This window comes from Channa argus, chromosome 22 (assembly GCF_033026475.1).
Source record: "Channa argus isolate prfri chromosome 22, Channa argus male v1.0, whole genome shotgun sequence".
Classification (NCBI taxonomy): domain Eukaryota; kingdom Metazoa; phylum Chordata; class Actinopteri; order Anabantiformes; family Channidae; genus Channa; species Channa argus.
In genome coordinates, this window is record NC_090218.1 from 12120594 (window position 1) to 12137840 (window position 17247).

Below are 17247 nucleotides of genomic sequence, written 5' to 3' on the forward strand. Positions count from 1 at the left end.
ACAGATAAAATCACAGATGCAGTTTGTAGAAGTTTTAGCTGCTGAGTTTGAGAGGTTTTATAACATAAAGTGTGTTTTCCTTGCCACTGAAAAATCCCTTTAATGAACGTAGCCGTAATGCTTAGATAAGTGCTTGTCTATTTAATCACACCAACAAATAAATCGTTTTTGACCCTTATTCTTTACTGCACCAGCAGCTCTGCCTTTTGTCTCACATTGTTGCTCCTCATTAACACTGAGGCCACATCGTCAGCACAGCGCTGCTCTGTTGTGTACTGCAGCTGTTTACTGGCCCATTAAAGATGAGACAACTGCAGTTAGTACTTAGAGATACTGCAAACGTAAAAGAAAAAACTGTAAACAGTGTAATGAGTGGTCCGGCTCGTTCGGGCTCTGACCAAGCTGCTTTTCAGTATTTCAACTAAAAAGAGAAAAGAACAAGAAAGTCACCACATTTATTGGTTAATTCTGCCACACAGACGTGAAGTCAGGCCTGGGGCCAAACTTGACTGCAGGGCATGATGAATACTTAAAGAGCTGAGTTACTTTGGACTCTCTTTATAATCTGCTACTGGTTTGGAAGTACTTGTCCCCCTCTTCACTGCATCAGCGGCATTGTTAGGAACGTGATTAGGATCATTTGGTAAAGTCTGTGCTTGTGGTATTAAACATCCTGTAACATGGTGTGGCGTTCGACAAGACGGGCCCGGAGGTTAAAGAAGCAGCACTGTCACATTGAATCCCAGTTTTATCAGAGAAGCGAATAATGTGGTGTCTCTGATAATAAAAAATGGATATTTTTCCATTTAAAAGACAATGCACGTTAATTGCTCTGTATTTGTTTATTTTTGTATCAATTATCATAACAGTGTTGAGGTCAAGACCAAGGTGATGGGTTAGTTTTCCAATATTCGCCATCTGTGCAATGTCCCTGTCTGGATGTTAATAACGTTTAGTTTGCGTTGCAAAAGCACTTGAGATTTATCTACCTTTGTTTCTCTGTGAGTGTGTCTAACACTGTAGTACAGGATGTAGACACAAAATCATCTCTGATTAATCCAGTTTGTCTTTGTTGTGCATAATTTCCCTAAACACAGTAATTAAAAGACGCGTTGAAATAACCAGACACCTTCCACAGACAAGATTACCCTCTTTCATTCTGCGTGCCCTTGGCAATCAAGACTCATAATACTCCCAACTGGAATTACAGTACGAAGGACTTGATCGATACAATTACTGTCCAAATCACACAGCATTTGTTGCCCTGAAGTGGAAAATTAAAGGATGAGTTCAATCACATTACCAGTAAGAAAATGAAATAGTTACATGTGGGCGTCCTCCTCCTTAATACTCCTCCGCCGATATCAGTGGATTAGAAGTGATTTCTGAGTCTGGTGATTATGGTGATAACGGCAGATTTCATGGGTCAAATTGGGTTGTTATATTGTGCAGGTAGTCCATCCATCATCTGTCGCATTTATTCCAGCCTTCATTAGGTGCTTCAGTCTGTCTCAGACGTACGCATACAGACAACCATTCACACTCATTTCGGTTTGGGGTGGTATTCGCAGCCTTCCGCATCCCAACCCGACACTCTACCCGATGAAAACCAGGGTACCTGGAGGACACCTTTACAGAAAGGCTGCAGCTAGCAGGTGGATTCGAACTGGGGACCTTCCAGCTGTGAGAAAGCAGCGCTAACCACTGCAACAAGGTGCTGAGAACGCTGAGCAGATCAGAGTGGACTGACTGTCCAGCTACTGCTAGCTGGATTCCTAAAAGTGACCTGTTATGTGTGTGTTTTTTTAATCAGCTCATTTCTTTCATGCACTCGTGTGCTGAGCTGAACAGCCAATCAGATTGCTCTCTCTTGTCGAAAGGACCTGAACAAACGTGAAATCAGCTGAAAAGCCATCACCAAGGATCCAAGGGTGTCACACCTGAAAAACTATGGCGATGGATGTTCACTAACAGCCCATCAGGTTGGTGTTTAAAACTTTTATGGTCTTACTTTTAGGTAAAATGACTAAAGTTACAACTTTGATTGTAGGTGTTTTTCATTTTTTCACCCACCCAACATTTTTTTAATTACATCACCAGCCAGTCTTGCACCTGTCATTTTTGTGATGGTCGCAAGATGTCACCAAAGTACCACATGTACAGATGGTAATAAACCTGGTTTATTATCAGGAGAGAGGACTATGCATAGCCATATATGTCCACATGGAGAATCCATTTCACAGCAAAGGAGGAGGCTTCAGACACAATCTGTCCCCCATTTTCCTTGCTGCCCCTTCAAACCTTACTAAGGAAGACTAAAACCAATTCACACATCCACCAGGGAGGAGAGCTGTGATCATTTCATCCCAATGGCTCCACCCTGCTATCCCATTATCCACCCAATGAGCCTATTCAGGCCAGGCAGCGGATATAACTGGGTGCCACAGCAAACTTTCGTTCAGACTGAGAAGCTAGTTGTATAAGTAGTGAAACATTTCCAAACAAGAAGAGAGAAGTCTAGTTGACATGAGTCAACATCATGATGACTGAGAACCTTTACAGACCTACAGGCCTACTCGTAGGTAGTAGGTGGCCTACTAAAACATAATTATAGTTAGAGCTATCAAAAGGTTCAATAATACCACAAAGCAAATGTCTTCAAATGTAAAGACAAGTATCAAGAGATAAAAAGGAAACTGCAAAAAGCAGGAGGTATTCTACAAAGTCCGGATTGGTAGCCTGCGGTGATTAAGATCTGCCGGACTTCAACCAGGCAGATAATAAGACCTTCTAAAGCTTACTCTAAGAGACAGGGATAGACGAGAGGTTAGGGAGGAGAAAGGTAAGAGGGCAGCTGGGAGGGAGGTGAGGATTGAAGGGGAGAAATGGAATGTTTCTAGATGATGGATTGGAATGGATAGAAGCAGTAATGAGGAAGGTGCAGTTCAAAGAAACAGAAGCTCTTCCTTTTTGAAGAATAAAGAGGCTCCAAGGATCGAACTTTCACCACCATTGAACATGTTTGCTCATATTTTGAAAAATAACACAAGGACCTAAAATTGTTCCATTTCCTTTTGGATGTCTAAGTCATAGCACGTCTGTGATTGCTGTGAAAGAACAGTAACGGGAAGTTTCAAAAGGATAATCTAGGTGTCCTTGAAGAAGAAAGTTCCTTTTCCAATGAAAACTTAGCCAACTTTCTGTAGAATATGCCCGAGCGTGACTGTAATTTCACACAGAGGCATCCGTGTGAAATTTCTACCTTTGTTTTCTCTTTTTCAGATTACACTGGACAAATAAGGCCACAACGCAGTCAGAGGGGCAAGATGATTGAATTGAGCTCAGTAGGGAAGATCTTGTCCCTCGTGTTCGGCTTTAAATGTCTTTATTATATCTGCTTTTACACAGTGGTTAATCCTTCTGTTCCCAGCTGTCATCTCCATATTCTGACCATAATCTTCCTGCCTCCATCTCTTTAGCCAACCGAGCAACAGATTCCATTTTTAATACATTCCATCACCACCATAACCTCTGTAATGTCCAGAGACACCGTCCACAGCTGTCTCAATTCCACCATCCAGACTCTGGGGCATCTTTCTTCGTCCTACCTTCACACAGGCCTATGCTTATAATGAAAAGGCTGCCCATTGATAATTATTGCCAAATAATTTGTCTCCTGCTGAACATCAAACATCTCAGTATTTACTTATATTTAATTTCCCTTTAAACAGACTTTAAACTGCCTGGGTCTAATGGAAAAGCAGCTAGTACATGAGAGATTGTGCCTTTAAAGGAGGTGGAGTGAACAGAAAAAGACCTGATATTGGGATTGAGAGTCCTCTTCGACCAAAACCAGCACAGTGACAGGTTAGCGCTCTGCTGCTCGTCTTCATTCCAGGAGATCGACAGTAACGGTAGATTGTCCATTTTCTTTGCCCTCAACCTCTCTACCTCCCCACCCACCCCCCACCCCCACTGTGAGAGGCTGTGTCATGAACTGTAAGCACTCATACGTTTGGTCATCAAAGCCTCAGGGGAAGTAACACTGATGAAAATTAACAATTTACCGACTTGTGTTTTCATACAATTTTGTACATAATTTTCACACATTTCACACATAAGTAATCTTAGTTTCAACCTCATTAAAACAGGAGTTCTGGTTTTAATGGTGCCTTTTCTGTCACAGTGTGAATGTCACTTTTTAAGAAGTTTAAATGTGCAATGATCTAAAAGCATGAGAACATTTTTCAAAAGCAAACTCAAGTCCTTAGATGTTGGCACACAAGACTGAACTCTAAATGATCTTACAAGGTGCAACATGGAAGAGTGATTGGTGCTTTTCTTTTCTTCAGCAAGGACTTTTCTGCGTTTGTGAAGTGGTGCAGTTCACTGCAGTTACTCCAGAAGATCTCAGTCAGACAGTGGACAGATGAAGTCCAAGAATTAGGAACTAATTTTAATACATCCCCATGAGAAACTGTTGAGTTTAAGAAAGGTGGAGTCTGTGGAAAATGTAAACAGTCCTACGGCCAAACACACTTTTAAAAGTTTTACAGTCCATCTACTGAAGCTACATGATGAGCTCTTGGTTTTCTGATATACTTACTGTTTACCAAAGTGAATGCAGAGACAACAGCAGCTTTATCAGCGTTATTGTTCACACACACTTTTTGCATGTGTGTTTGTGTATGAAGGGAGGATCATGTATGAAGACATCCCAAGCTATTCTTTGTGCGCTTCCACTTTTCAAACAGAAGCCGTGGTGACACTCAAATGTTGAGATCAGGGCAGAGAAAAATACAGAAGGTGTGCAGCTGCAGATGGTTCAAGCTCAAGGTTTCCCCCCAACGTTCCACTATTATTGTTGTGATTTAAAGCTGCTATCGAATTAGTTTGGGGTCGCACATATGTGAGTAGCATGAATTTCTGAAGAGCTGAACAAACAAATAAAGGAGGCTATGCAACAACACATGCAGTTAAAAGCAAAGCTCATTCTCTACTCTCTATATAATGTGAACTAAGTAGTTCACTCACTAGTGAGCAGTCAGTTGACATTTGTGACACTAACTGTTGTCATGTTGCTTCATCACAGCTGTATGAGCGTGACGGTACATTTCTCTTCTGATAATGGGCAGCATTGTGCAGTGTGTGATGGTGGAGTAGGGCATGAGCTCAGACCGAGTCCGTGTGTATCTGCAAACTTAAAGCAGAAAATCTAATTCAGAAAAAGTGAAAAAGTCAATGAATATGGTGACTTTGATAGGAAAATCCTAATTTAGCTTTATGATCCCTTTTAATGAGTTGTTGTTTCATCACTTTAGCAGCACATTGATAGCGTCAAGTTTTCAAAAAGGTCTCACAGTCTGAGGACACAAACTTTTCGGTTCATAGACCCAAATTCCAATAAACAAGGCAAAAGTTTAAACAGGAGACCAAAGAGTGGATCTCGGGAAAAGGAAAAGTATAAACACGGTTCACTTACTATGTTCCAAACCCCAGTGATGAATATTAATGTAATGAGTTTCAGGTAGAGAGCAAAACTGTTTAGCATCACAGTAAAGAGCAGATGCGAGTGTATTTTCTGCCACCTGAGATTTGGACATTGTTGCCAATTTACTTACGAATATGTTTACGGGCCACACCGGGACAGATATGAAGTGATATGCGAATGATGCCTCGTGAATTTATATGCTTCTCGGCTCAGTGTTTCCTTACTGTTTCACTGCCGTGATCCAGATAATATCAAACACCTCTTTTTCTGGCTTAGTTGCTCGTCCAATTGGAAGAAGTGGGGTTTCAGAGGATGCTTGTGGATTTTGTGGTGGTTCAACCAGATGGCGCACAACTTCGATTTCCAAAACCACAGTAAACAAATATCAATGCCACAGCCAACAGCAGCTTCCTGAAAACAGATCCTTGGAAACCTGACCGTAGGGTTTGCTGTGGGCTTTAACTTTGCTTCTGAGCTCAGTTTTAGTGGAGTTCAGTTAGTGTTCTGTATGTGCACAATCCCTAAGTGCACAACATATTTGCAAATGAAGCTATACTGTCATTACTGGAAGTTCTGTTGTATAGTACTAGATGCAGTTTCATCCTAAAAATGCAAAGATGTTATTTTGATAATTTTATCAACCATGTTAAATCAGGCATTACTCAAAATCATTTAGCTACATCTATTCAAAAGATAATCACACAACTGTGTTTTTTCTTCACTGCTGCCATGGACAAATTAGCAGAAATAAATAAGGGTTTGCATTTGTGTAATCATTTTACATTTTTGTGCTGTTATGTTTTCGTTCTCATTCCTGAGGCATCAAAAACAAACAACAACAAAAAAAAAAACCGTTGCTTTGTCCAGTCCCTTAGTGTTACATGCTGACTGCTAGGGTACCTGTTTGTGTCAGTGATGGAGGCTGGGAGCTTTCAGTGTTCAGTACATTGGAGACCCTGATTAATTCTTGACGCCTAAAGCAAAATAGGACATTTCGCTGGTAGGTGGACAGGCAGTGGATGGTAACAACAAGCCACAGGAGACCAGGGTTCAACTCTAGTGTGAGATGTTGTGTGCTTTAATAATGATTGTAACTGTGGCACACGTGGTTACTATAGTGACGAAGGACGTCTGTGCCGTTGTCAATGCAGCATTTGTTTTTATGTAAATTATCTGATCAAACCTGAAGCTCTTTTCCCACATCCTAAAGCAGTTTTGGTGTGTGTATCAAGTCGTTCCTGTGCGGTCAAATGGTGGCACCGCTGGCGTGACTACTACTGTCAAAGGTTCCCAAGGCATCAGATAGCGTCTCTCCTGGAGCGTCCAAAGTTTACCTGTGGCGTCAATATGATCCGCCAAATAGAAACTAACTTAAGAGGCTATGACCAATGAGCCCCTCTTGGGCCCCTGGGCCTGTGCCCAGTAAGCCCATTTGTAATACATCCATGACTGCTGCTGAAGAGGTGCACAATTTAAGCAATCGACCGGATCGAGCTATGTTACACACATCTGAATTCTCCAAAGCTGAGTTGTAAGTGCATTCCTGACTTCAAACTGCCTGTATTCATGTCCAGTTGAGAACACAGAGGTAAAGCACTAGACTCTATTAGGCCATGTGCCACCGTAGACCACTGATGGAATGTAAAATGGATTATTTTCCCTCTGCCTGTAATAAGTCACCATGGTAACAAAGTAGGACTTTCATAATTGCAGGCTGACAGTCTTCAATTCACAAACAGAAGAAAGAGTCTGGGGTGAAACTATCGACCACTATCAGCCTTCCCTTTGCCTGCTGCATGAAAGCTCATTTCATTTACTTTTCAAGAGTGCTCCTTCTGGAGAGTACTTTTATCTAAAGTGCTTCAGAGTGATGACAAATAAAGAGCCATGTGCAGCCCTGATCTGGAAGTGCTGCACAGAAACAAAAGGAAGGTGGAATACAGTACAAAATACTAGGAACAAGATGTGTAACATGTTGTATGTAAGACCAAAAAAACTCTGAATTCGGAATAAGTAGAAATATAAAAGGCATAATAATAATAATAATAATAATAATAATAATAATCATCATCTCAGTTTGAAGTATACCGGGGGAACAATATGAAATATCATGAGCTTTTGCCTATATAAGTAAATCAAGATCTCACCACCTCTTTAAAAGAAGATGAGATACTACGAATGTTGTGTAGGTTGGAGATTTACCTCCCAGGGTCGTCTGGAGCTTTAGCATATTTTTAACTGCTACATGAAACTCAGTTGAACCTTATGACCCTACTAACAAAGGGTTGGTAAGAAAGTCTGAGGATGTGTCTGCTTACTTTGAAGCTATGAAGTCAAAGTGTGAAAAAAAAAAAATCAGCATGAGTTAAGATTAGCCAAGATCTGGTCTCACAGATTAAAAATGTGGGTTCCACATCCTTTCCTATATATTAATAACATTATTCTAACAGGCTAATAGTAGGTAATAACAGGGTAATAAGCATTACAGTTCAGTAAGGTAGTTCCATGGTAATTACCAGAGAATTAAGCAGGTAATAATTTGGTTTATGCAGCAGATATAGCAACAAATGTGAGAGTGTGCCTTACAAATATTATTTCTTTATATTATGACAGTTTGTGTCATTAGGTATCTGGCGATTTTGTGCAGGGAGTCAAGTGAGTCTATCCAAGAAGTTTTCTCCGGCTCAAATATGAAGATCAGTGGGATATTTTTACTGAAATGAGTAAAGCGTCTGCTTGTTGTTAATATGTTCTTGGCAAAACAGAACATTTGGCTCAGTAAATGTGGGGTTTTGTTTTCATTCTGTCTTGACATGGTTAGAACATTAAACTGCCTCAGCTGTTTCAGATTTACATACAAGGCTCAGTATAAAGGTGTACTACTACTACTACTACTACTACTATTAATTTCTATTTATATCCTTATTTTATTCATTTATTTAGTTTAGTTTATTTTGGTTGTCTTCATGTTTCACTTGGTTTTTGTTCATATTGTATTTTGTCTATTTGGGCATTTTAAGCTGGGTCGGCTACTGGATGCCTTAAACTTCCCTTGGGATCAATAAAGTATGTTTATCCATCCATTCATCCCTTCATCTTTCTCATGGCAGTGGTGATGAAAAGAAATACTGTTCTGCTGACAGAGGATCATATTTGAGAAAGACCACTCTGAATACATTTACGTCTTTACTCTGTAAACCTGTTTGCCAGCGAGTCAGCAGCAAACTGCATAAGAGCAAGGCCATTGATTTGTTTATAGCTCGAAATGAGTCTTAGGTCTAATTCTGCTTGTTGTTATATTGCTCTATTTATCATTTAATTAAATTTTGGAATATTTTCTAGCATTGACATCCTCCGTTGTTGAATTGCGAAGCCGACTGATGGAGTTTCTCTCTACTTCGAGGACGGTAAACATTTTTTAGTATCTACAGCAAACTGCGCTCATCCGCGGCGCCATTATATGTGCTCAGCTTCAACTGTCCATCTCCTCTGATGCTCAACTCCACATTCATTTGTATGCAAACCACTGCATTGTTTGGGAGTCTGGGGCTGTTTAGAACAACAATTTTTATGGTAAGTGCCAATCAGTCATGCTGTACTCCCCCAGGGACGTGATGGTGTTGGAAATACAGAAAGAAGAAAGAACGAGGACGGCAGAGAAACAGAGAGAGAGAGAGGAAGTAAGAAATGAGAGACAAAAGGGGACGAGACAGAGAGACAAAATCAGATGGAGAAAGACAGACGAGCTGAAAAACCTCACAGGGGTTTTGCAGAATGGAAAAACTAAAATTAAAGAAAAGAGAGAGCAAGAGAACAAATGAAAGAAAGAGGGAGAAAAAGTGTGTGTTTCGGATGAGACTGGGGAAAGAAAGAGACCACAACCTTGGGGGTAAAGTTGAGGATGAAAGCTTATTCTAGGTATGTTGTGTGTCATTATTTAACTCCTGTCCATGCTCCACCTTGTTTTTTTTTTAACATCCACTCTAGTATTTAAAGTTGCTTTTTTCTTTTTAGTCCAAAGCACTCGATTCTAATGAATGTCCCACTTTGTGGACTGGCAAATACGACCTACTGTTATGTCCTTATCACACATCAGGGTGAAGGTGAAACACCTGTTCAGAGTCAAAGCTGGAAGTGGAGTGTTGTATGTAATGAGGCAGAGCGGTGTGGACATTAGGGTGAAGGTGGAACCCGATTGACTTTCATGCAGAGGACTTTGGTTTTGTTCCTATCAAACAGAACCAAGTCTTTTCCCTAATGTCACAATCCTGCTCTGCAGAGCAAAACACATTTAATCTGCAATTCTTGTCTGTCTGAACATAAGGCAGCAATTACATCTCCTCTCAGAAACATTTTTTTGATGCAAATTAATTGTGAAATGGGACAACGAAAAAAGAAAACTCTCTTTAAATTTTAGCTGAGGCACAAATCAAGGAACCTGGGTCGTAAAAACTCTTTTTTCCATTTAAATCAACTACAAGTGGACATATGTCTTTTGAAAGAACTGCAACAGAATTATGTATCTCTTACCATAACAAGGATATATTGACATTGAAAGAGGCCATTCAGTGCATATGTTTAGGAATATATGTCTCTGTGGCTGTACTTTAATAGCTTTACAGTGCCAAGAAAGACTTACTTGTCTTTTATGCAAGACTATCTGCAATGTTTTGGGAGGGTCCTGACGAAGAAAAATAGTCAATTTAATGAATTTAGGATTTTAATATGAAGTCGCATCACCACCACAGTTAAGTATGAAATTTCTTCTAAGTGGCAAATATGTTGACATTTCAATAAAACGTTTCCTGACAACATATTTTTTTCCATCCAAATGTTGGATATTCCAGTACAGCTTCCTGTCTGACTACAGATATTAAACCTTTCTATGGTTATGTTTCGTATCTCACAGCACTCAGTTAAAGTCAGGCGTACAAATTTCCACACTTTACCCGTAAAACCTTTAAACAGAATCCCAGTGATTTCTTTTTCTAGAACAAAGAACATCTTGTACACAATTCCATCCTTTGTTGCTCGGTACTGTATAAGTCCTACATGAAACTACCAGGTTTTCCACTTCATCAGAGCTTGGAGAGAATTTACCAACGCAACAAGCACAGCAGATGCTGCCAATATTTCTCAAGCTTCCGTAGTAAAGCAAACTTCAAGCTTCATGGCCTGTGTGACGTGAACAAATGCTTCTATAGAATCACACAAGTGCACGTGCTGAAGGATCAGTACACAACAGTAAACAAGTACTAAATACAGTATTTACCTGCTGCTCTTGTCACCTTTCACTCGTTCCCCATCAGGACACGCAGCAAACAAACATTAGGAGAAATAACTCAAATGAGCATTTTTCCTTTGACTTATCAAAAACGTCTTCAAACACCCTTGACACAGTTCTTACATGTGAATTGTACAGTATGTGTCTGATGACATTACTGTTTATTCCAAAAGGAGCAATTATTAAAGCTGCTTCCTGTTTAGAACTCAATGCATCAACGTGTCACTAAGGTTTGAAACTTACAGTTCTCAGGAAATCAACCACATTCTAGTAAAAGTAGTAAAGTGAGAGGTGAAGGAAAACTGGCTCTAACCTTGTGTGACGCCACTTTTCTCCAAATAAAACAGACTGAATGACTGAACCAATTATCTCTGTTGTTTTCCCAGAAATTGTTTCTGTATTACTTTTTTAATGTATCATGGTTTTTTTTTTTTTTTGAGAAAATTGTGATTTGTTTGCTTGTTTCTGTGGCATGATGCCAACAATTTCTGCCGTATCTTAGTTTGGTGTTTTTTGGGGGTTGTTTTTTTAAAATAAACTAGTGTTAACACACATGAAAATGGTTTGTTTGTGTTAATATTTAGTTATATAATAATAATAACAACAACAACAACAACAACAACAACAACAACAATAATAAAAGCACCAAACAGATACAGATGTGACTGAAATTGTTGGTATCATTCACTGCGAGCACAATCAGCAGAATCATAAACTATTCTTCATGAAATCAAGCTGCAAACGGGAATCATGACACACTTAGCTGAAGGCTCCATGAGGCCATCGCAATAAATAAGAGCTTTCCTCTCATAATTGAGCCGCTTCATGGATGGAGCACACGTCAATAGAGAATAAACACCGCTGAGGATGGATTCCCATGTGTTCAGTGAGTCTCACAGCTCATTAAGAGCTCACAAAAAGGGAATCGAACAATCTGCGAACATTATTTCAGCATCTCTGTACCGCTTGGTATTTATCAAATCCCTCTGACTTAGAGGGTTTCAGCACCATTTACTCTGCAGAAAGAAAGTGCCACAAACAACAGGGGGTGGGGTCATCATTTCCATGGAAATGACTTTGCAGCAGCAGCGTGCCAAGTGGGTATGGGAAATGGTTGGCTCAACACAGCTCCATTTCTGCTCCAAAGTCTAATCCCCCAAATTATCACTCACTCAGCAAATCCCCCTCCCCTCTCCCACCTCACTTTTCTCCCTTTTTTCACCTCCTCTCAGGCTCATCTGCCTCTCATCTGTATTCTCAAACCCCCCCCCCCCCCCCCCGTTGCTCTATCCGGGTTGGAGACATTCATGCCGTCACTGTGTGAAGAAACAAATCGCTTGAAAACACCAGTTGTTGTTTCGCTTACATTTAAATTGTCCGTTTTAATGAAACAAGAGTGGAAGAGTCGGGGAAAACAATACAATAATCAACTTGAAAAATATTTTTTTTCAGCTTTTTTTTTCACTAGAAATATGCTTGAAATATGCTCAGTGGTGAAGTTTTGGAGCATTCATTGCATTCTGATAACAGAGACAACCTGAAGCACAGATAACCGGAGACAGAGCTGGTCAAAGCAATGTGGACATATATCTGATGTCCTGCTAATTCTAACTTGCACATTGTAGTTTACATTCGCCTCAAAAGTCAAATTCCAACTCTTCACCATCCATCTTCCTCTCCCTGCTCGGCCACATCTGCTAAAAACTAACACAGAAACACGTCACGCCAGAGAACTAGTACAACGTTCTACCAACACACTGCTGGTCTTTGTGGCAACACTGCAGCTCAGACGGGTTTTTTTTGTCCCATGCCGCTAAAGAAAGACGTCTCTCTCGCTCTCCGTCTCCGATGTCCTCAGTTCTCAGTAGCACACAAATGAAAGTGTCTGATGAGTCATTGTTCACAACTTTGCAAACCTTGGAGACTTTGCAGACATCTGAAGTACAGACCACAAGGCATGTTGCCAGCTGCAAATATAGTTCTGTGCATGGGCAGCCGCGCTGCCTAAAGGCTTTTTTGAAGGCTAAAAATATCGCTTGAGTTGGGACATATTCAGAGGTACTTTACAAAGCTCCAGGGAAACGTAGAAACAAATCATCGTTTCTAATCCAACACAACACATTATAACTGTATCCTGTGCTTTAGGGGCCTGTGGAGCCTGTAGCCAACACACATGATGGTCCCACAAACAAACATGTCTGTGTGTCACATTCATTACTGCTGTGACTCCTGCTGTGCTCGAGTATCGAAATGCATCAGAAAGTAATTTGATTATCTCCGTGGGAAAAACTTTTGTTCTTTTTTGTTTCTTGTTGCACACTTGGCCCGTGCCAACATTTCTCACAATGACTTCTGCCTGACCCATGTAAGGGAGGCCATGCATCAGATACAACACTGCATCGTGCATCACAAAAGGAGCAATTATAAATCCCATTGGTTCCAAGGACCTGTTTCTACTGTGGGACACACACACTGCTCTATGCAGCGCAGTGTGTGTGTGTTTTACACCGTTGTGACACATTCTGATTCAGTTGATCTTTGCTTGGTAAAAGTCTCCATGTTGCTCATGAGCAGCATGTTGCTTTGGTCGTGTTGTGGATGTTAAAAACCCACTGAAAAATGGTCTAATTACAACTCACTCACCAACTGTTGTTGTCTGCTCCTGAGCTGCCTCGTCCATCATCATCTTTAAAATGACTGGATATCTCGTACTGTAAACCTTCACTCTCTTGCGCTGTCGATTTCTTCTTATAAAAAACCCAGACTGTGCTTCATGTTGAAATCTTTTTGCACAGCTGCAGGTTTTTATGCTACATAATGATAATAATAATAATAAAAAAAAAGCGGCTCCAAACGTGCATTAAAAAAGAACAAGACTCCTCCTCCTGTTGTAGCACTGGTGCTGAAATGTGCTTCTGTGTAGCTCAGTGGGTGGAAACACTGCAAGCCTTGTTCTGACATGAGCAAATATTTAAAAACCTACATGAAAGGCTTTGCAAGCATTTTTAATAAAGAATTATGTTATGTTGTTTTGGGGGTTTGGTAAGACACATACATTTACTCAGGCTGCTGCATCTATTTGTCAGTCACAGATGTGTCCTATGCCCGACACATGTGGCAGCAAGCTGGAGTCACAGTTTGTGTCTGTGCACAAAATGTGTTTTTGTAGCGTTTCTTGTCACATCTACAACCAAAGAGCCTAAACGAAGACCTGTTGCTCCGAGCTGCAGTCTGACCACACTCAAAAAATGGTTTTGCATTCTGCTCTATTTACTCAAGTCACGCTATGTGCAACTGCAGCTGAAGAGCAGGCGTGAACACAGCAAAGATCAGTTCCTCCAGAAATTCACGTTTGCAGCAATTAATTCAACCAGCCCCCCATGAAAACATGCATCGCAATTTTTTTAGCCATTTGCAAAATACTGGAGGGACTGAAAGGTGTTTGTTATCATTATTATCATCATCATTTTTTAATTTTTTTTTACAAGAGCCACAGTAAAGTTGTAGTGGCAGGAATAAATTCACATCAAACCTTGGCTCATACTGAACTTAAATCACTGTTAAAAATGGGACAATGTGTCTCTTAATGCATCACAAGTTAGATTTAAATCTCCCATTATACAGTAAAATAGGGAAAATGTACAATAGTCCTTTTTTTCCTCAGATTTGCCTTGAATTGAGGCCCAAAACAGTATTTTTGTAATAAAGAGCATTGTGCTCAGTGATCATACTGATAGACATCCACAGCCATGGCAGCAGCTAACGAGGCTGCATTTATGCAGAGATGCACTTGGATTCAAGTACCAACGTACTCAAAGTGACAAGATCAGGTTTATCATTGTCGAGACCTTAGTTTTGCATGTTAATGTTGCTAATTAGCATGATACAACTAATGGCAGAAGCAGATGAAAATGCAATAAGTTGTGAAGATACGTGATCATAAAACAAACTAATTCAATGACACAAGCCCACTGTGGCTGCGGCTCCCCGTGCACTAGATGTGCACTGACCAACGGACTCCACCTTCCCTAAAGAGTCATGCTGATACCGTGGTTAATAAAGCTCGACAATCTAATCAAAAAAGTTGCTGCAACAGTTGGAGCATATTTGCAATCTGTAGCCCAGAGGCACTGTGGTATATTTTTGTATTCTTTTCTGCACAGTTATCTCAGATTTCTCCACATTTCTCTTGTCACATTCTGTTAGTGAAGGCATGTTCAACGCTGTGATTACGGTGAATACAGAAGCTTTTTTCCTGCAGGAAACAAATGTTGGGTGCATAGTCGTCCGAAGACGACTGAACCACTCTCAGCTTAAAACAAACAAGTATTCTTCTGTGAAACTTGAAAAAATGAGCTTTGAACAGAAGCTTTGGTGAAGTTTGGATGTCACTCGCTCATTCACTGTTCACATTTCTCTGTCAATTTCCTTACTTTGCAGAAAATAAACTGCTTGTGAACATGTGGATATGACATTTGTGTGAGTGCAGCTGTGACTTGGAAGCTGCATGCAGACAGACAGTGAAAGGCCCATGAAGAGACAGACAGTCGGGGGACATATTTGGAGCTCTACTACTGTTCCTAAAATAAAAGGATCTGGAATGACAGCTGCTGCTTGTCCTGAAGCAGGTGGGCTGTGTCACGCCAGTCACACGGGGAAAAGGGAAGGAACTCTGGAGCTTCCTGGTGGCAGGGGCTACTGCAGAATAATGAAAATCGATGTAAAAACAAGCGCAGGGACTCAAAATGGCTGCTGGCCGTCAGTAAGACACAGTAGTAGCTGCTAATTTGCTGCGTCTCTTCCCGTGTCTCTTTGTTTCCAATTAGAGAAGCCAAGTCAAAGCTTGTCCATTACAAAGTGCCAAGAACATTTATGTCAAAGATGGAGAAAATGATTCTTTACTTCAAGGTTTGGAGCGAGTTCACATAGATTTGTCAGCTAAAAAAGTCGATCTTAGTCAGAACAGCGAGCACCAACTTTTACGAGCTTCACTTTCTAACTTTTATGTTCAGGTCTGTGAGCGACCTCAGCTAGAACAAATCTGTTGCATCTCAAAAACTGTAATCAGGCGCAGTCAGACGTCTGTCTCGCCACGTTCATGGAGGTCTGATGAGAAATCTTGTCAAAAAAATGTGGGATAATGAGACCTTTACAAATCCTGAGGCAGCAATTTTAAAGTTTGAAAAGTCTTGTGGAAAAGGTAGCACTCATTAACGTTCTGTCTGGACATAAACAAGTTCTCACTAGTGCCGTTTTAAAAAGTAATTGAACTCTAAATCATGTTTTTTAAGTTGTTAGAGCAGGAGTTGGGAGCACTGAAGTGCATGAGCCGAAGCACGCGAATACTAATGAACTCACAAGAAAAAAAAAGGACAGAAACCGTGTCCTGACTTTAACAAGTGTCATCTCTCTTCCCGTCCCCTTGTGAGGACAACAGTGGACACGAGCTTCAATCGTTGAAGCTAGAGTTTCATTTCTCTATGAATAATGTTTCCTCGACCATGAAGTGGAATTTGTATGAAATCAAAGCAGCAGGAGACTAAACAGAGCAAAATGAACCAATGTCGGCCACTAAATTTAGCATGTAAACTGTTTTTGAAAAAAATAAAAAAATCACAGTCTGCAAAAGTATTGATTTTTTTTTTACACTCCCTAGTTGCTAATATATGAGAGCAGTTAGGGCCTAGTAAAATAAATCAAATAATTAAAGTTTGAGTTAGTTAAGTCTTAAAAAAATGGTTTGGATGTTTTTAGTCTGAGGGAATTTGTTTGTATTCACTTTTGTTAGTTATTTATTTTTAATGGTGGCCCTCATCCTCTTCCGTACTATTTGAATTCGATGAACAAGATGCAGCAATCAGAAATATTTATATGAAATCTCATCCAAACAATAATACACCCTAAAGTGGACTTGTCCTAAAAGACCACAGAAAACTTCACTTGAGAATTTTGTTCCAATAGACTCAAATCTTGGTTTGAACTTGATTAAGAAAAAAATACTTTTGCTCTCTGAATTAAACACTCACACACACACACACACAAACACACACACACACTGTTCTCTCCTATCCAGAGCAGACCCAGAGTCAGCCAAAGACGGTTGCATCGTCTTCTAAAGCTGGACCCCAACACTCTGACCACACTCAGCTTCTTATTACTGATTTATAGCAGCCTGTTCCCCTTAGGGTCAAAGTAATTGAAACCACTTGTCTTGCCAGAACTGATATGGGTGTGTGAGTGCCTGCAAATACATTGTGAGGAAGGGGTAAGGTTTACAGTGAGCAGCCTTGGAATTTTCTTGCAGTTTCATTTTGGCAAGAAAAATAGACGAAAATTCCCAAGTTTCAGTAAACAAATGTAACTGCTTCTATCTCCGGGGTTGTGAATTTGTAAAGTGCTCAAAATGTTCTTGGACTGAAGAGCACAAAGCAGTAAATGCTTTTACAAAGTTGTCTCTTCCAAAAGAAATAAG

At 40.3% G+C, this 17247-nt stretch overlaps 1 protein-coding gene across 2 annotated transcripts in view; it reads right to left on the reverse strand.

The window, feature by feature from the left end:
* Positions 1–17247, reverse strand: part of sgcd (sarcoglycan, delta (dystrophin-associated glycoprotein)) — a 245000-nt gene that overhangs the window by 94624 nt on the left and 133129 nt on the right. The gene's annotated exons all lie outside the window — the stretch shown is intronic.